A 16684-nucleotide genomic window follows, 5' to 3' on the forward strand; every position below is an offset into this window, starting at 1 on the left:
TGGTCATCCCTACTGCCTCTGATTTGGCGGACTCACTAAACACACATGCTTCGTTTGTAAATGATGTCTGAGTGTTGGAGTGGCTATCCGTAAAAAAAACAATGGTGCCGTCTGTTTTGCTTAATATAAGGAATTTGAAATGATTTATACTTTTACTTCTGATAGTTAAGTATATTTTAGCAATTACATTTACTTTTGATACATACGTATATTTAACACCAAATACTTATAATACTTTTACTCAAGTAGTATTTTACTGGGTGACTTTTACTTGAGTCATTTTCTATTAAGTTACAGTATCTTTACTCAAGTATGAAAATTGGGTACTTTTTCCACCACTGAAATTGACCCGGAACAAAACTCGTGTAGCCTATAGCCTTTTCGAACATAAGGGAAGGGTTCAATATCAGTGGCAGCATAGAGATATAGACCGCAATAATATCCCACTTTTATTTTCAAACAGGTCTATTAAATACCCTAAATCACGCCTGTGGAGAGATGTTGACGAAGTAGCCCTGCGCAGAACCCACTTGGTGTGTGAATGAGACCTTACGGGCGAAATCTCCGCCCCTTGTTGAGATTGTGCTGGAGTTGGCGGTGCTGTTGCAGCAAAGGAGGTGGAGAGGACTCTTCATCAGGATTCTGCGTTTTTGTCGTCCAGTCTCTGGCTACGTGCTGTTTGCAGGCTTCTCCGCGGTGAAGTTCATTGCGAATTTGTTGATTGGTAAGTTTGAATATTTTATTGAGATAGGCTATTGGTTTGCTGCTCTTCTCGGTAATCTAAACTATGCACAGATTAGGGTGCGAAGAATTGTTTCATTGTATCTAGCATCAGTTGCAAAGATGTGGAAACGGGACAGATGTTTTTCTAACAACGTCGCTAGGGATGAAATCAGAGTTTGAAGTTGGTTCCTGTTCTTCTATTTACCCTGTATAAGTTGTTTTTGCTTGGAAGGCTATCCGATTTCTATTGTATTTGTGCAGCATTGTGTTTTTGAAAAGGCCATTCAGAGCTTCTATGAATCAGTTGGCCACTTCCCAGTCACAGAAGTGCGCCATGTTAATATGGAGGTTTAAGAGTGTATAGATAACGGTATACACACAGGAGCCTACAGCCTTTTGAAGAGATGCAGGCGTAGGCGCCCTGTATGTTGACAGATTGCAACGCTGAATTCAAACTAAACTGATAAATTGTGACATTCAAAGCAAAATCATGGAATGTATTATATTAACTGTGCGTAATGATGTTGAATCTGCGCCTATATGTAATTCTATCTTTATAACTTGAAACCATTATGTATCAGGTATTATAGGCGATGCATGTATCCCTCACCGTAGGCCTATGTCACATCTTGAGTCAGTGCTCTCTGCTACATGCGGCTCAAGGCTGCCCTTTGATGTTGCGTCGAGTTGAAACCATTCAGCTACTTCATGTCACTGGCACAATTTAAATCACACCCGAACTGCTGAAACGACCATTTGGTGGCGAAATCCCCCATTTGCCTCACATCTTCACAATTTGGTGCCAAACGGGGTTGTCACTATATTGAGCGAAGTGGGTTTTGAGGCCTTTTAATAATTGGTTATGAACGCCTTGTGATTATGAGACATCCATGGGCTTTGCTCGCCCGAGTTGCACTGACTGTCGTGATGCAGTTCGGTCGAAAAACATTGCTCTGCTGCAGGAACTCTATTGGGAGTGAGCAGACCTCTTGCTATTGAATATTAATATTTACCACACCATTTCACAAACCGCTTTTACCCATCTAGAGTATGGGATACTGCTCCATTAAGCCATCCAAGAGGAAACAGTGACGCGCATAGGCTACAAGTCAATAGCCTAGTCAAGTTCTCTGCTCAGTTGTTAGGACGGCTAGCATCACAGGCCATTGGCCTACTTGTGAACCCTTGGCGATAGTTTTGTGCTGGTTCGCTGTGCTCTAATATGAGTGTGACTGTGATTAGAATGATCAAAGAGTGTATCTCTCCATTTGTCTCTCTCTGTCTTTGCCTCCATCCTCTCTTGTTTTCTACCTATAAACCAGACCAGTATCTGTGTTGCCACAGTAATTAGTGCAGACACTGGGTAATGCAGTTTCTTTGGACTTCGGACCCCCTGCCCAAAAAATAAAATAAAATCGAATGCATCAGCCCGACAACCCCTCAAAGTATAGACTACTGATCACTGTCCATGGTGCTGAAATTGCGACATGTCTATGTGGCTGCCTATCAAATCGATGATGGGCTTTCTGTGGTGCCAGGGCATGTAGCCTATAGCTTTGCTTTAGCTAATGGATAAATGTTTATTGGTAAGCCTATTTGGTGATAATTTTCTCATGTTAAGCCTAACATTTCACAAAGCTATAGTGTCTCAAGGCTGCCTTTTAGACTGCTGGCTGGTGGCAATAATGTAATATTAAACCTGGAAATTCAAACATTGCAGATTGTAAAATACATTTTCGATACAACAGCATACTAATCAGCAACCAATATATATTTTTGGAATATACAACTGTCCTGTATAGCCTACCTAAACCTGCATGACATGGGTCGTCCTTGCACGCTCTCCCAGCTTGGATAAAAAGTTGTTGTGCATAAAACCAGTCTATTATTGCCAAATAAGACAGTCAGTCCACCCTTAAAACACTAGCTTACTAGGGATTGTTTCATTATGCGGTGTAGCCTACTATCTATAGTGCCTTCAGAAAGTATTCACACCCCTTGACCTTTTCCATATTTTGTTGTGTTACAGCCTGAATTTAGAATGGATTACATTTAGATTTTTGTCACTGACCTACACACAATACCCCATAATGTCAATGTGGAATTATGTTTTTTAAATATTTGACAAATTAATGAAAAATGGAAAGCTGAAATACCTTGAGTCAATAAGTATTCAACCCCTTTGTTATGGCAAGCCTAAATAAGTTCAATAGTAAAGATTTGCTTAACAAGTCACATTATAAGTTGCATGGACTCACTCTGTGTGCAATAATAGTGTTTAACATGATTTTTGAATGGCTACCTCATCTCTGTACCCCACACATACAATTATCAGGAAGGTTCCTCAGTTGAGCAGTGAATTTCAAACACAGATTCAACCACAAAGACCAGGGAGGTTTTCCAATGCAGGCATAGAATATCCCTTTGAGCATAGTGAAGTTATTAATTACACTTTGGATGGTGTATCAATACACCCAGTCACTACAAAGACTCAGTTGCCGGAGAGGAAGGAAACTGCTCAGGGATTTCACCATGAGGCCAATGGTGACTTTAAAACAGTTTCAGAGTTGAATGGCTTTGATAGGAGAAAACTAAGGATGGATCAACAGCATTGTTGGTCCCATGTTTCATGAGCTGAAATAAAAGATCCCAGACATTTTCCATACACACAAAAAGCTTACTTCTCTCAAATGTTTTGCAAAAATGTGTTTACATCCCTGTTAGTGAGCATTTCTCCTTTGCCAAGATAATCAATCCACCTGACAGGTGTGGCATATCTCAAGAAGCTGATTAAACCACATAATCATTACACAGGTGGACCTTGTGCTGGGGACACTAAAGGCCACAGTTTTGTCACACAACACAATGCCACAGATGTCTCAAGTTTTGAGGGAGCATGCAATTGGCTTGCTGACTGCAAGATTGTCCACCAGAGTTGTTGCCAGATAATTTAATGTTCAATTCTCTACCATAATCCATCTCCAATGTTGTTTTAGAGAATTTGGCAGTAAGTCCAACCGGCCTCACAACTGCAGAGCACGTGTATGGGGTCGTGTGGGCGAGCGGTTTGCTGATTTCAATGTTGTGAACAGAGTGCCCCATCGTGGTGGTGGGGTTATGGTATGGGCAGGCATAAGCTTCAGACAACAAACACAATTGCATTTTATCGATGGCAATTTGAATGCACAGAGACACCGTGACGAGATCCTGAGGCCCATTGTCGTGCCATTCATCCGCCACCATGTTTCAGCATGATAATACACGACTCCATGTCGCAAGGATCTGTACACAATTATTGGAGGCTGAAAATGTCCCAGTTCTTCCATGGCCTGCATTTTGGATGCTCTAGATCGACGTGTATGACAGCGTGTTCCAGTTCCCGCCAATATCCAGCAACTTCGCACAGCCTTTGAAGAGGAGTGGGACAACATTCCACAGGCAAAAATCAAAAGCCTGATCAACTCTATGCGAAGGAGATGTATCACGCTGCATGAGGCAAATGGTCGTCACACCAGATACTGACTGGTTTTCTGATCCACACCCCTACCTTTTTGTTTAAGGTATCTGTGACCAATAGATGCATATCTGTATTCCCAGTCATGTGAAATCCATAGATTAGGGCCTAATACATGTATTTCAATTGACTGATTTCCTTATATGAACTGTAACTCAGTAAAATCTTAAATTGTTGCGTTTTATATTTTTGTTCAGTATAGTTACTCCACAATACTAACCTAAATGACAGCGTGAAAAGAAGGAAGCCTGTACAGAATACAAATATTCCAAAACATGCATCCTGTTTGCAATAAGGCACTAAAGTAAAATTGCTAAAAATGTGGCAAAGAAATGTCCTCATACAAAACATTATGTTTGGGGCAAATCCTACACAATCCATCACTGAGTACCACTCTTCATATTTTCAAGCATGGTGGTGGCTGCATCATGTTATGGGTATGCTTGTCATCGGCGAGTACTAGGGAGTTTTTGGGGATAAAAATAAACTGAATAAGGCTAAGCACAGGGAAAACCCTAGAGGGAAACCTGGTTGTCGGCTTTCCAACAGACGCTGGGAGACAAGTTCACCTTTCAGCAGGACAATATACACTGGGTTGCTTCCCAAGATGACATTGAATGTTCCTAAGTGGCCTAGTTACAGTTTTTAATTAAACGTTTTTCAACGGCAGGGTCTGGGAGACTAGTCAGGATCGAGGGAAAGATGAACGGAGCAAAGTACAGAGAGATCCTTGATGAAAACCTGCTTGAGCGCTCAGAACCTCAGACTTTTTAGAATAAGGCTGTAACGTAACAAAATGTGGAAAAAGTCAAGGGGTCTGAATACTTTCCGAATGCACTGTACATCTCCAATGTCACAGATCTCCTTTAAAGTCAATTCAACACAGAATTTCCCCGTGAGTTGGTTTGGTTTCCCCATTAGTGGGTTTGGACTGACCTGTATAGCCTCACTCTAGCCTCTCCATCTATGGGACCCCTGGTCAGCTGTGCTGTGCAGCCCAGGCTGAGTGCTCTCCTCTGGGTGAGAATGGCTGTGGAGGCTGGCATGACCTTGCCTCGTGGGAACCTCTCTGGCTCTTCATCCACAATGTTGTAAGTGGGTTTGAGCCCCATCGGGGAGGGGAAAGGAGGCATGTTCTGGAAAGCTGCCAGCAGATAAGAAATGGAATAGTGCGACAGAGAACTGGTGCGTTTGCCCAGTAGCACAGTCCTGGCTAAATATAGACCACTCTGTTTCAGCCGGGAAGGTATTCAGCATCGCCCTCACCTTTTCTCTCTCTTTTTCTGCCCTTCCTTATTGGACGTTTTAGTTAATTCGATGGATACTCGCTCTCTCTCTCTCACGCCTCTTGTGGACTTGTCTGTATAAATGGAGAGATCGGAATTAATGGTTGAAAGCGGCTCTCAATGATATTTTCCTCTGTACCTCCCTTTCTTCTCCTTTACCTCAGGCTCTTTAGCATCCATTTAAGTAGTTTATTTCCCAGGCCACCACCACCTTTTTTATCATGCCAGAGATTACATTTTCCTCTTTCTGTTTACACTCTGCCGTACCCACAACCTGTGTGAGGCATGTAAAAAATGTCCAGTGTGGATCTTGCTTTGCCTCACGTTCTAATCACGGAGAGTTATGAGAGGAGAGGCCCAGGGATGACCTCAGCTTGGGTCAGTCTGTCTTTGACTTTACTACAGCTGTGCCCTGGGTGTCATCTATTCTAAACAACCTGTTGGCAGTGGAAGATTATGCAGCAGCACTGTTACTGTTGAAGTGGTAAAGAGTGTGTGTGTGTGTGTGTGTGTGTGTGTGTGTGTGTGTGTGTGTGTGATTTATGGGTTGTATGGAATCAGAATGGAGTGGAATTAAGATAATGGTGTTGCAGTGGGCATTGTGGACTGTGGTGGTGTTTTAGTGGGCAGTGGTAGTGTGTAGAGAGGCCTGGGCTGTGGACTGTGGTGGTGTTTTAGTGGGCAGTGGTAGTGTGTAGAGAGGCCTGGGCTGTGGACTGTGGTGGTGTTTTAGTGGGCAGTGGTAGTGTGTAGAGAGGCCTGGGCTGTGGAATGTGGTGGTGTTTTAGTGGGCAGTGGTAGTGTGTAGAGAGGCCTGGGCTGTGGACTGTGGTGGTGTTTTAGTGGGCAGTGGTAGTGTGTAGAGAGGCCTGGGCTGTGGACTGTGGTGGTGTTTTTAGTGGGCAGTGGTAGTGTGTAGAGAGGCCTGGGCTGTGGACTGTGGTGGTGTTTTAGTGGGCAGTGGTAGTGTGTAGAGAGGCCTGGGCTGTGGACTGTGGTGGTGTTTTAGTGGGCAGTGGTAGTGTGTAGAGAGGCCTGGGCTGTGGACTGTGGTGGTGTTTTAGTGGGCAGTGGTAGTGTGTAGAGAGGCCTGGGCTGTGGACTGTGGTGGTGTTTTTAGTGGGCAGTGGTAGTGTGTAGAGAGGCCTGGGCTGTGGACTGTGGTGGTGTTTTAGTGGGCAGTGGTAGTGTGTAGAGAGGCCTGGGCTGTGGACTGTGGTGGTGTTTTAGTGGGCAGTGGTAGTGTGTAGAGAGGCCTGGGCTGTGGACTGTGGTGGTGTTTTAGTGGGCAGTGGTAGTGTGTAGAGAGGCCTGGGCTGTGGACTGTGGTGGTGTTTTAGTGGGCAGTGGTAGTGTGTAGAGAGGCCTGGGCTGTGGACTGTGGTGGTGTTTTAGTGGGCAGTGGTAGTGTGTAGAGAGGCCTGGGCTGTGGACTGTGGTGGTGTTTTAGTGGGCAGTGGTAGTGTGTAGAGAGGCCTGGGCTGTGGACTGTGGTGGTGTTTTAGTGGGCAGTGGTAGTGTGTAGAGAGGCCTGGGCTGTGGACTGTGGTGGTGTTTTAGTGGGCAGTGGTAGTGTGTAGAGAGGCCTGGGCTGTGGACTGTGGTGGTGTTTTAGTGGGCAGTGGTAGTGTGTAGAGAGGCCTGGGCTGTGGACTGTGGTGGTGTTTTAGTGGGCAGTGGTAGTGTGTAGAGAGGCCTGGGCTGTGGACTGTGGTGGTGTTTTAGTGGGCAGTGGTAGTGTGTAGAGAGGCCTGGGCTGTGGACTGTGGTGGTGTTTTAGTGGGCAGTGGTAGTGTGTAGAGAGGCCTGGGCTGTGGACTGTGGTGGTGTTTTAGTGGGCAGTGGTAGTGTGTAGAGAGGCCTGGGCTGTGGACTGTGGTGGTGTTTTAGTGGGCAGTGGTAGTGTGTAGAGAGGCCTGGGCTGTGGACTGTGGTGGTGTTTTAGTGGGCAGTGGTAGTGTGTAGAGAGGCCTGGGCTGTGGACTGTGGTGGTGTTTTAGTGGGCAGTGGTAGTGTGTAGAGAGGCCTGGGCTGTGGACTGTGGTGGTGTTTTAGTGGGCAGTGGTAGTGTGTAGAGAGGCCTGGGCTGTGGACTGTGGTGGTGTTTGACAGGACAGGGGGGTGTTTATCAGGGGCTGGAGAGGAGCTTGGTGCTGGTCCAAATTTGTCTCTACTGCTCAACTGATAACAGCTACAGTTTTTCAATAGGTTTGGGTCTGAATGTGAAAAATCAGTCATGTGTATTCACTTATGGACCCAGGCAGTTTGTGTGAATACTTTTTGTGTGCACACCCAAGGGCCCATATGTGCATGGCCCTAGGCCTAGGATTCAATCCGTATCGCCGACGTTCCGCCTCTTGTAGCCAGATTTACATTTAAAGCAATGTTCATGTGTTAGCGGAGACTGCATTCACGGCAAAGGCTCAATTGGAAATTACCTTTTTCAGTTTCAAGCGCGCTACAGCATTGAACTTTGGCGATACGGATTGAATCCAGCCCTTATATTAAGAAGCAAAGTAGAATAGAGCATCATTCTGTTGAATCTTACAGCAAGCAGGAGGAACTGCGCTGCTTGAGAGACAGGGGGCAACGCTTGGTGTGTCTGGCAAGAGGAGAGAGGCGACAGAGGAAACTATAAAAACAGACGGCTGAGTGGCATTTTAAAATAATGCATGCAATATCGATTTTGCACATGTCAATGCTGCGATTTTGATATGAATTTGATTAAAGACTCACTCTGGGATCTTAAGCACAACAAATTCGTAACATATTGCAGAAATTGGATTTGTAACATATCACACGAAATGGATGATGTAGTATACAATTGGATGATGTAGTACACAGAAAACAGGTAGCCGTTTTGGCTCTCGAGCACCACTTTCAAAACGACTGGCTAAAATAATACAAAAGTTTGAGAATACATCTTTAATTGTGCAGCCCTATTTGTTGTGAATGTTTTTTTGCGTTAACCCTTAGGCTTTTGCCTTCTGCCTTTTGCTGATGGGAAACGATTTGCTTAGAGAGGGAGAGAGAGAGATGCGACATGACCTTCACTGGGATTACATTAATTTGATTTGCATGTGGCCAAAGGCGTGTCTGTTACATACAACATTAGCTGAAACCCTACAAACTCCCAGATGTAGCAGCTCAGGGATAATGGTATAGAGTGGGAGTAAAACACTAGCCAAGGAGCCATACACTCTTTGTTAATCTGTTCTATCTCTAAAGAATCATTCTGCAAACACCCCCACATAATGTCAACATAAGGAAATGAAAATGAAGCACCAATATACATTTTGTTTATTTTTCATTTTTGAGCCCATGAGATGTTTCGACACGGTTAGATTTCAGAGGCTTTGAGAGAGGGTGACATGGAAGAGTTAATGATAAAGTCAATGTGAAACCCAGTGTTTGCTCTGTACCTCCTTTAGATAGAGGAGCCTCAGGAGGTTGTTGTGGATATTAGCTGTACAGGCGGAGCCCCAGAATGAATCTACGGAAATGAGTGATTAGACGTCCCCCTGGGATAAGACGAGGGTCTTAAACTCTGCTGCATCTGGACTGGGGTTGTTCCTTTCCCTTTTTATCTTCCTTTTCTTGTCCTTTATTCACAGTAACAGTATGTGAATGTCCCGTCTTGCTGGCTGTTAGTGAAGTAATCTCGGGTCAGTTCAACCTTTCGCTATCTGTCCCTAGCTGTGGTGTGAAGCATTGTGAGTTAACCTTTGTCTTTCAGGGGTTAGAAAAACTGTTTACTATAAAGGGGTCATGCTGAGATTTGCTCTAATTGACCTGTTTCCCTCAGAGCCTAGTCCCCCTGTAGTGTGTGTGTGTACTTTTCATTGTGAGCTTTGAAGTTGTGCCAGTCTCACCCTCAGGATCACAGGATCAGCCAAGTTGGGCCTCGTCACTGTCAATAATATAGTGTTATAATGACAAAGCAGCTGATGGCCTCAACACTGTCTGGATCCTGTAAAGCCCTGTCTCCTCTACAGCCTTAGGGCTAGACGTCCCTGGAATAACTGCATATGTTGACCAGCATAATGGCAGAAGCTTTTCCAAAATAATATTGTACTGTAATATCCTACTACAGTGCTGCATCCAGATACTCCTTCATATGACATATGTTTGTTTGGAAATCTGAGTGCTTGTTTTTCAATGTGCCTGTGTGTGTGGGTGATTGTGTGCCTGTGAGAGTTTTACATTTTTTACCAAGGCTGGGGGCTCTGTGGGATTTGAGGGGTTGGGGGATGAGTTGTGCCGAAGAGGTATTAAGGAGATTTTCCCCTGGAGTATTATTTTCCCATAAATACATTCTGTTCCACACACAGCATGTTGGGAAAAAAGTGGAGGCCACAGGCAAAGCCCTTGGAGAGTGTCCTTGAACACATCATTCAACCCCATGGCTCACAGTGGCCACCCAGAATTGATTCCCCAGGAGACAGGGGGATTGTTTGATTGGCTGACCTGCCAATAATGTCACAGCAGGAGATTGACATCAGAGCTGAGAGTAACAAGAACTGGGGATTCCCAAGGACTACCCTTTTCCTGGCCAGGTCACATGGTCGGGAACAACACCTTATTGATGCACGGTATCTATGTGATGGGGTCGATCCTCGTCAGCTCACGGCGAGATTCAATCTCACGTCAACAACAGCATCTTGTACTCCAGAAGCTAGCGTGTTAAACCATTACCCTCCCAAAACAAGTGAGACTGACCGCTGTATTGCATTAGTGGAAACCAAGACTGTTCTCAGGGCAGACTGCAGGTTTTGACTAGCAGAAGTTACTTTTCGTAGCAGATTAGGATAATTTACACAGCAGATTAGGAGAATTAACATGGCATTTTAGGAGAATTAATGTGGCAGGTTAGGAGGATTCGGTTAAGGTTAGGAAAAGGTTTAGGGTAAGGGTTAGCAAAAATTGTCCCCGACGCGACTTGAACATATCAACCTACAACCAGGTCTGAGAAGATTCTTGGTTTCCACTGTGATGCTGGGTGCTGACCACTGGATGACCCAGCTGAGCTCCCGTGCAACTCTGCTCTAATAACAGAGTGATGTGAGCATGCCCAGAGACTCACGTATATAATCTAAATAGAGTAATATGACATCCCACAATGCACTGGGGGGGAGCAGCAGTATGGTCCAAGATGCCCTGGCAGTCATACAAGGTGAGATGTGATGGATTCATGGGAGGTTCTCCAATCTGTCCAGAGCTTTACGTGCTGGCTGTCGATCTGCCTAGGGCTGCACTGACGGAACACACTGAGGATGCTGGAGTATGTGCGTGCGCCTGCTCAATGCTCGGCTATGACACTTCTAGATGCATGGAGGAGTTACAGCACATACTGTAGTGAGGGTGGAGTTCAGGGGAGTGTTCTTCCTGTTCTCTGCTCCGTACGGACCTACAGAAGGTGGTAATGTAATGAGAGACGTGCTGCAGAAAGCCTGTGTAAATCCATTGTGGATATATAACAGATATGGCAGGGATTGGAGGAATTTTGGAATGTGTTGGCTCCCACTGGTGCTGCCAAAAGTGTACTTTATACACTGAGTATTCCAAACAGGAACACCTAATTTTGCCCTCAGAACAGCCTCAATTAGTCGGGGCATGGACTCTACAAGGTGTCGAAAGCGTACCACAGGGATGCTAGCCCATGTTGACGCCAATGTTTCCCATAGTTGCGTCAAGTTGGCTGGATGTCCTTTGGGTGGTGGACCATTCTTGATACACACGGAAAACTGTTGAGTGGAAAAAACACAGCAGCATTGCAGTTCTTGGCACCTACTACCATACCCCGTTCAAAGGCACTTAAATATTTTGCCTTGCCTATTCACCCTCTGAGTGGCACACATACACAATCCATGTCTCAATTGTCTCAAGGCTTAATAATCCTTCTTTAAACTGTTTCCTCCCCTTAATCTACATTGATTTGAAGTTGATTTAAAAAGTGACATCAATAAGGGATCATAGCTTTCACCTGGATTCACCAGGTCAGTCTATGTCATGGCGTTGTTAATGTTTTGTATACTCAGTGTATAGTCCTTATATACTAAGCACCTTGGATAATTTCAGATTTTATTTTACTGTGAGTTAAGTGACTTACAGTATATTCAGCATTATTGATTACTGAAAAAAGCATTTTTTTCTTAAACTCATTTCCCATCTGTTTTATACAATCATTGGAATGCATTACTATATAAACAAATGTGATTAAAATATTCGGTGCCTTGCAGTATTCAGATACCTCCTGACCAGTAACAGCCTAGATTTTAACACAGAATAAAGATATTGCTAATAGATGGCTACAAATAGCTTGTGTAGAGTCTAAGGGATGGTAGAAATGGGTTAGCAGTATAGATTTTAGTAAAGGATAAGTGACGAGAGTTGCTGAACAGATGCTGAACATTCTGGAAGCCACACTAAGCAGTAATCAGTCATGAGATCTTGGTCCTCCTCCCTTTCCTTGGCTGTGCACCAATACTGTCCCACCCTGGTCTGAGATTGGAACAACCTGTGCTGTCTGCAGTGCAAATGTCTGAGATGAACTTCAAAAGCCAAGAAAATGTAATAAAGACAGAGAGAACTGCTTGATAGATGCAGCGTGGGAGTGTTATTAAAACCTGAGGTCTAATCCAAAACTTGGCCTCCCAGTGACCGGTCAAACTCAGGTGAAGTCAAGCACTGTAGATAAATATTTGTTTTCCCAAAAAGGAGGACTTGTGGTTTATGGGGACAGTGGGTAAGTGTTATGACTGCTCATTAAAAACCAAAAGATGAAAGGGGAGACAAACTCTCTACCTGTGATTCCAGATGTGAACATTTGTCAGCCTTGACTTGCAAGCCTGCATGTAGTTAATTGTTGGCTGGGTTGTCCTGCTATATGTTGGCTTATGTTTAGGATGTCTTGGCCAAAGTTTGAATTGGTGCAGGCATATCAGCTTGCATTGGATGAAGTTAGCCACGTTACCGTTCCTCATTTAGGCGGGGAGTGAGATAGGAGATCTTGAGCTCTGAAGGGTCCTCTTGACCCTATTTGTCTCAAGTGCTTCCTGCCCATCTCAGAGGAATGGCAATTTGCACCCTTCACTTCCTAACTAAAGTGGTGAGAAATTTGAAGAATCCTTTTTCCATGCAAGACAATTATTTTTATTTCAGTAAGTGTCGTTAAAGTAGCATTAATAACTGTCTTTTTAATTGTCATGGATAGAATTGCTTACAGTTTGTGGTTTACAAAGGGTTTAGACAGACTTGTAGCTTAATCACAACATTGTTTCTCTCCCCAGTAATAGCTCCCAGTAGTCCTTTCCCTTGCTACTATCCCAACCGGTCTCTCAGCAAAGCTCCCGTTCAGTGGGGTGCCCTGTTCCGCCTCAGTGGAGACAGATGAAGCAGCCAGGATCCCAAACACAAATCAGATTATCATTAGGAGCTTCCTGTAAACGTGTTTTCACTTTCCACATGAATATTCAGCAGTCCATTATGCAATGAGCTGAGCCCTTCTGTGTGCTATCAGAGACCGGATTTAAGTGTGAAGTGTATTTTGCTGAGGAGAGTTCATTGTTTATTGACATTGTGGACGTCCTCTTGCTGTGTGCATGTGGCTAAGCTACAACGTTAAGCTGGAAAAAAAGGGGATAGTCAAAACAAGACCGCCCATCCTAAGTCCTCCATTTAAACGTCCCATCACTGGCCCTTACTCCCACTAACCACAAAATGTCCGCCCCACTTTGGGAGTTGTGTATGGCGGGCTTGGCTGGTCCCCAATGACAGCCAAAGTGCTTGTGAGGATTTCCATGGTGACATATTAGACATAAAATGCTTGGCAGGGCTCCAGTCCTCTGGTTCTTTATGGGCTGAACTGTCTGGATGCCATATTAATTTGAGATTAGTTGATGTATGGTTTTGATTACTGCATGATTCTGCCTCTCCCTAGTACTCAACACCCTCTGTTACAGTTTGCTTTGGCTTCTTGTTTGTTAAGGCTAGATACCAGTAGTTTAAGCTGTACAAACCAGTATTTTTATGTTTTTTACTTCTTTTGTATATCTTCATTGACATCATGCTATCGCTATTGTTGTTCATAGTTGTCATTCTGATTCAATTATTTTCTCCCAAATTATTGTTTTATTAAATGTAATTTTTTCAGTTCAAGCCCATGCGCAGCAATGAGTTTAATTCGGGCTATGCTGCACAACCCTGTGAAATGTGTTGTGTATCGGGCCATTTGTATAGCGCAAAACTGTCAATGGTTCTATTCTCCTGTGTTGGGAAATGGGAATTATTTTGAGGACTAATTCTCTATCAGATTTGTGCAAATGTGTATATCTGGAAAACTTCAACTAGATCTGTCTGTGTCACCCGGCTGGAGGGTTATGAGGGTCATCTTGGTTTCTTCACGTCAGATCTCTTTCACTAGTGATGTTGTCCAGGCCTTAATGGCTTTTATAATTGTTTAAATTTGAGCAGTGAACTGCTGTAGAATATTTCCTTTCTTTGTTTGATCAGATCAAGAACTGATATATTTTTGTGCTGGATGTAACCTTGTTCTTCAATAAAACTTCTTTGCATCGGCTTCTTTAAACAGGTCTTTTATTATTCAGGACAGGGAAGCGCTCTTCTGAAATGCAATATCCACAGTGCATTTGGCAAAGTCTCAGTTACCCAGCTCAGTGGTGTGAAAGTTACCCAGCTGTTAATCTTGCCTGATGCGGACCAGAAGCCAACTGGAAGACGTATGGTCGATTTTAATGCCTGGTTTATTTACTGTACCATGAGGTTAGTCTGTTAGGGGAATTGTCCTCTCATTTGTAAAACCTGGGTTAATGGCATACCATGAAAGTGGCCAAGATCCACAAAGATATGTTGCCGTCAAGTGTTGAGAGATGTGAGCCGTGCTGGTGGCCTGGAGGAGTTTCCCTGTCTCTTTCTCCCTTTTGCTACACCGCCTAAATGGACTCCTGGAGGTTTTACCAAGGTATGCTTTGATACTGACTAGTGCTGTAGACACAGTCTTGCCTGTCAAACAGCTAGCAGGGAGCAGAATTATAGCAGCTGGTACCTTTTAATATGGATATCATATCCTTCTGTCTTTTGTTTGCTTGGCATTCTCTGTCCTCCTACCCTTCCTCTATCGTCCTCTCAGCTGCCCCTGCGCCTGTGGATGTTAACCGTTAATGATTTTGCCCTCTAAGCACAGATCAAAACTGTTTGGTTATATTATTTAGGCTCTAGGTTCAGAGACCCCTGATCCCTAAAGCCTGTGGCCTGCCGTCAGCCTCCCACCCCAACAAATCCAACATTCTCTCCCTTAGCCCCCAACATCCAACCCTCTCTCCCCTATGCCCCAATACCCCACCCTCTCCCTTAGTACCCCATACCACTCCCTCCCTGTCCCCCACCCATGCATGGAGAGGAGTGGCTGTTTTTGGGACAGAGGGAGAAGAGCTTTTTGGCATCAGGGCAGGCAGAGTTGCGTAAGCGCAGGAAAGGAGTTAGCTTTTGAGTGTTTGTACTCTGAGAGGAGAGTGGGTGGGAGAGTACTGGTATCCAAACCATTGTGTGCCTGGAATATGCACTGTTTCTACTTGTGCACTGGCTAGGGTTATGCAGTTTTGGGCTTTCAATAGGAGTACATCAATATATTGGCAACCTTTCTGATTAAAGAGACGTTCTGGAACTTTGGCGATTACGTAAGTATTTTTAAAAATCAAATCAAATCAAACCCTCGGTTTGGGCTTGATGTGTCAATGTGTAGTTCATACATGCATAATATATGAACAGAATTACTGTCTTACCTCAATTAGCCACGAAATCCCTAGTTTGAAAGCAACTGTTTTCTGGAAGCTGTGTGGTGCCATTTTGAGTACTGCAAGCTTGGCCCACATGGGCCAGCCCCCTAGTAATTCGAGTTCCAGCCAATAAGCTTCAGCCCCTCACTATTTGAGTGACAGCAAAGATTGTCTATTATATTGACAAGATAGTCAAGTGACTGCTCTAAGAATGGAAATACATGTCTTCAAAGATTGAAGGGAGGAGGCAAGGTCAGGTGGGACTATTCTAGCCAATGAGAGGGCAGATATGTGTGTGAACAAAAGGCTATAGAGATAAATAGAGGATTCATCTTTGTATCTGTGCAATTATAGCATCTTTGACAGCATGGGCAGCGACATTGAGGCTCTCCATTTTAAAGTAGTCCATTTTCTTCTTCATTGGCTGATTGCTCCCAACTCATAGGAATCCCCACCCAGTTGACTTCTTTAAAATGGTGGAAGCCCTCAGCGGCAATGTCCATGCTAAAACGGGTTATATCCACGAGGGGTTATATCCAACAGGCACAACTCTGATATAAATGTGTTTTCTTCAAAGTTGCCGAAATGACACGTGTGTCCACTTGTATCAGTGCATAACAACCTAACAACCTAACCATTACGAAACTTCTATTCGATCAAATAAGCCCCACGTAGCAAATTAGCAATAAGAAAATCTGTTGACCAAATTCGACGATCTCTCATTTACCTCCATACTTTCGTGGACTGATTTTGGGAGGAGGAAAACCTCTCGTTTCACCTCTTCCTCTCTGGTGACAGCTAGCAAGATGCACATTGACGAGTTGCACAATGAAAGAAGAAAGCTGGCCCAGGCTCGCCAGAAGTATCCAATGAGGTTGCCCAACGGCTCAGTGACACAGCAGCGACCGAGAGAGCGAGCATTCACTTATTGCACATATATTACATTTACATTTAAGTCATTTAGCAGACGCTCTTATCCAGAGCGACTTACAAGTATATGATGTAGTAGGCAATTTTCGGGGACCCATTTTGGCTCTTGACAGCTACTTTCAGAACTACTGGCTAAAAAGTATGCTAATCTTCCGGAAAAGTCTCTTTAAATGTGGTAGACTATTGCTGCCCTCATGAACTTGCACACAAGGTACCAACATGCCCATCAGCTTCGATAATGGTACTGAAAATAACTGCTATGGTTTGGAACGTACTGGTTTGATACTGTTGTACTTATAAAATCTATAGGCCTATGTGTTTCTGCCTATATAGAGTCACTTGCTGTCCTTAGGTCAGTGTTGACATTAAACACATTTTATTCATGGAAAAGAGTTCATTTATTTCACTATTACTGTTTATGAGATGGGTTTTCCTCT

General features: G+C 44.1%; 1 protein-coding gene across 1 annotated transcript in view; it reads left to right on the forward strand.

The window, feature by feature from the left end:
- Nucleotides 1-447: 447 nt before the first annotated feature.
- LOC123492045 (spectrin beta chain, non-erythrocytic 1-like) overlaps nt 448-16684 on the forward strand; it is a 68292-nt gene continuing 52055 nt past the window's right edge. The window contains exon 1 of the mRNA XM_045223836.1: nt 448-724. The gene's annotated coding sequence lies outside the window, so the exon portion shown is untranslated. The remainder of the gene's footprint in view (nt 725-16684) is intronic.

Source organism: Coregonus clupeaformis, chromosome 1 (genome assembly GCF_020615455.1).
Source record: "Coregonus clupeaformis isolate EN_2021a chromosome 1, ASM2061545v1, whole genome shotgun sequence".
In the NCBI taxonomy this organism is placed as follows: Eukaryota; Metazoa; Chordata; class Actinopteri; order Salmoniformes; family Salmonidae; genus Coregonus; species Coregonus clupeaformis.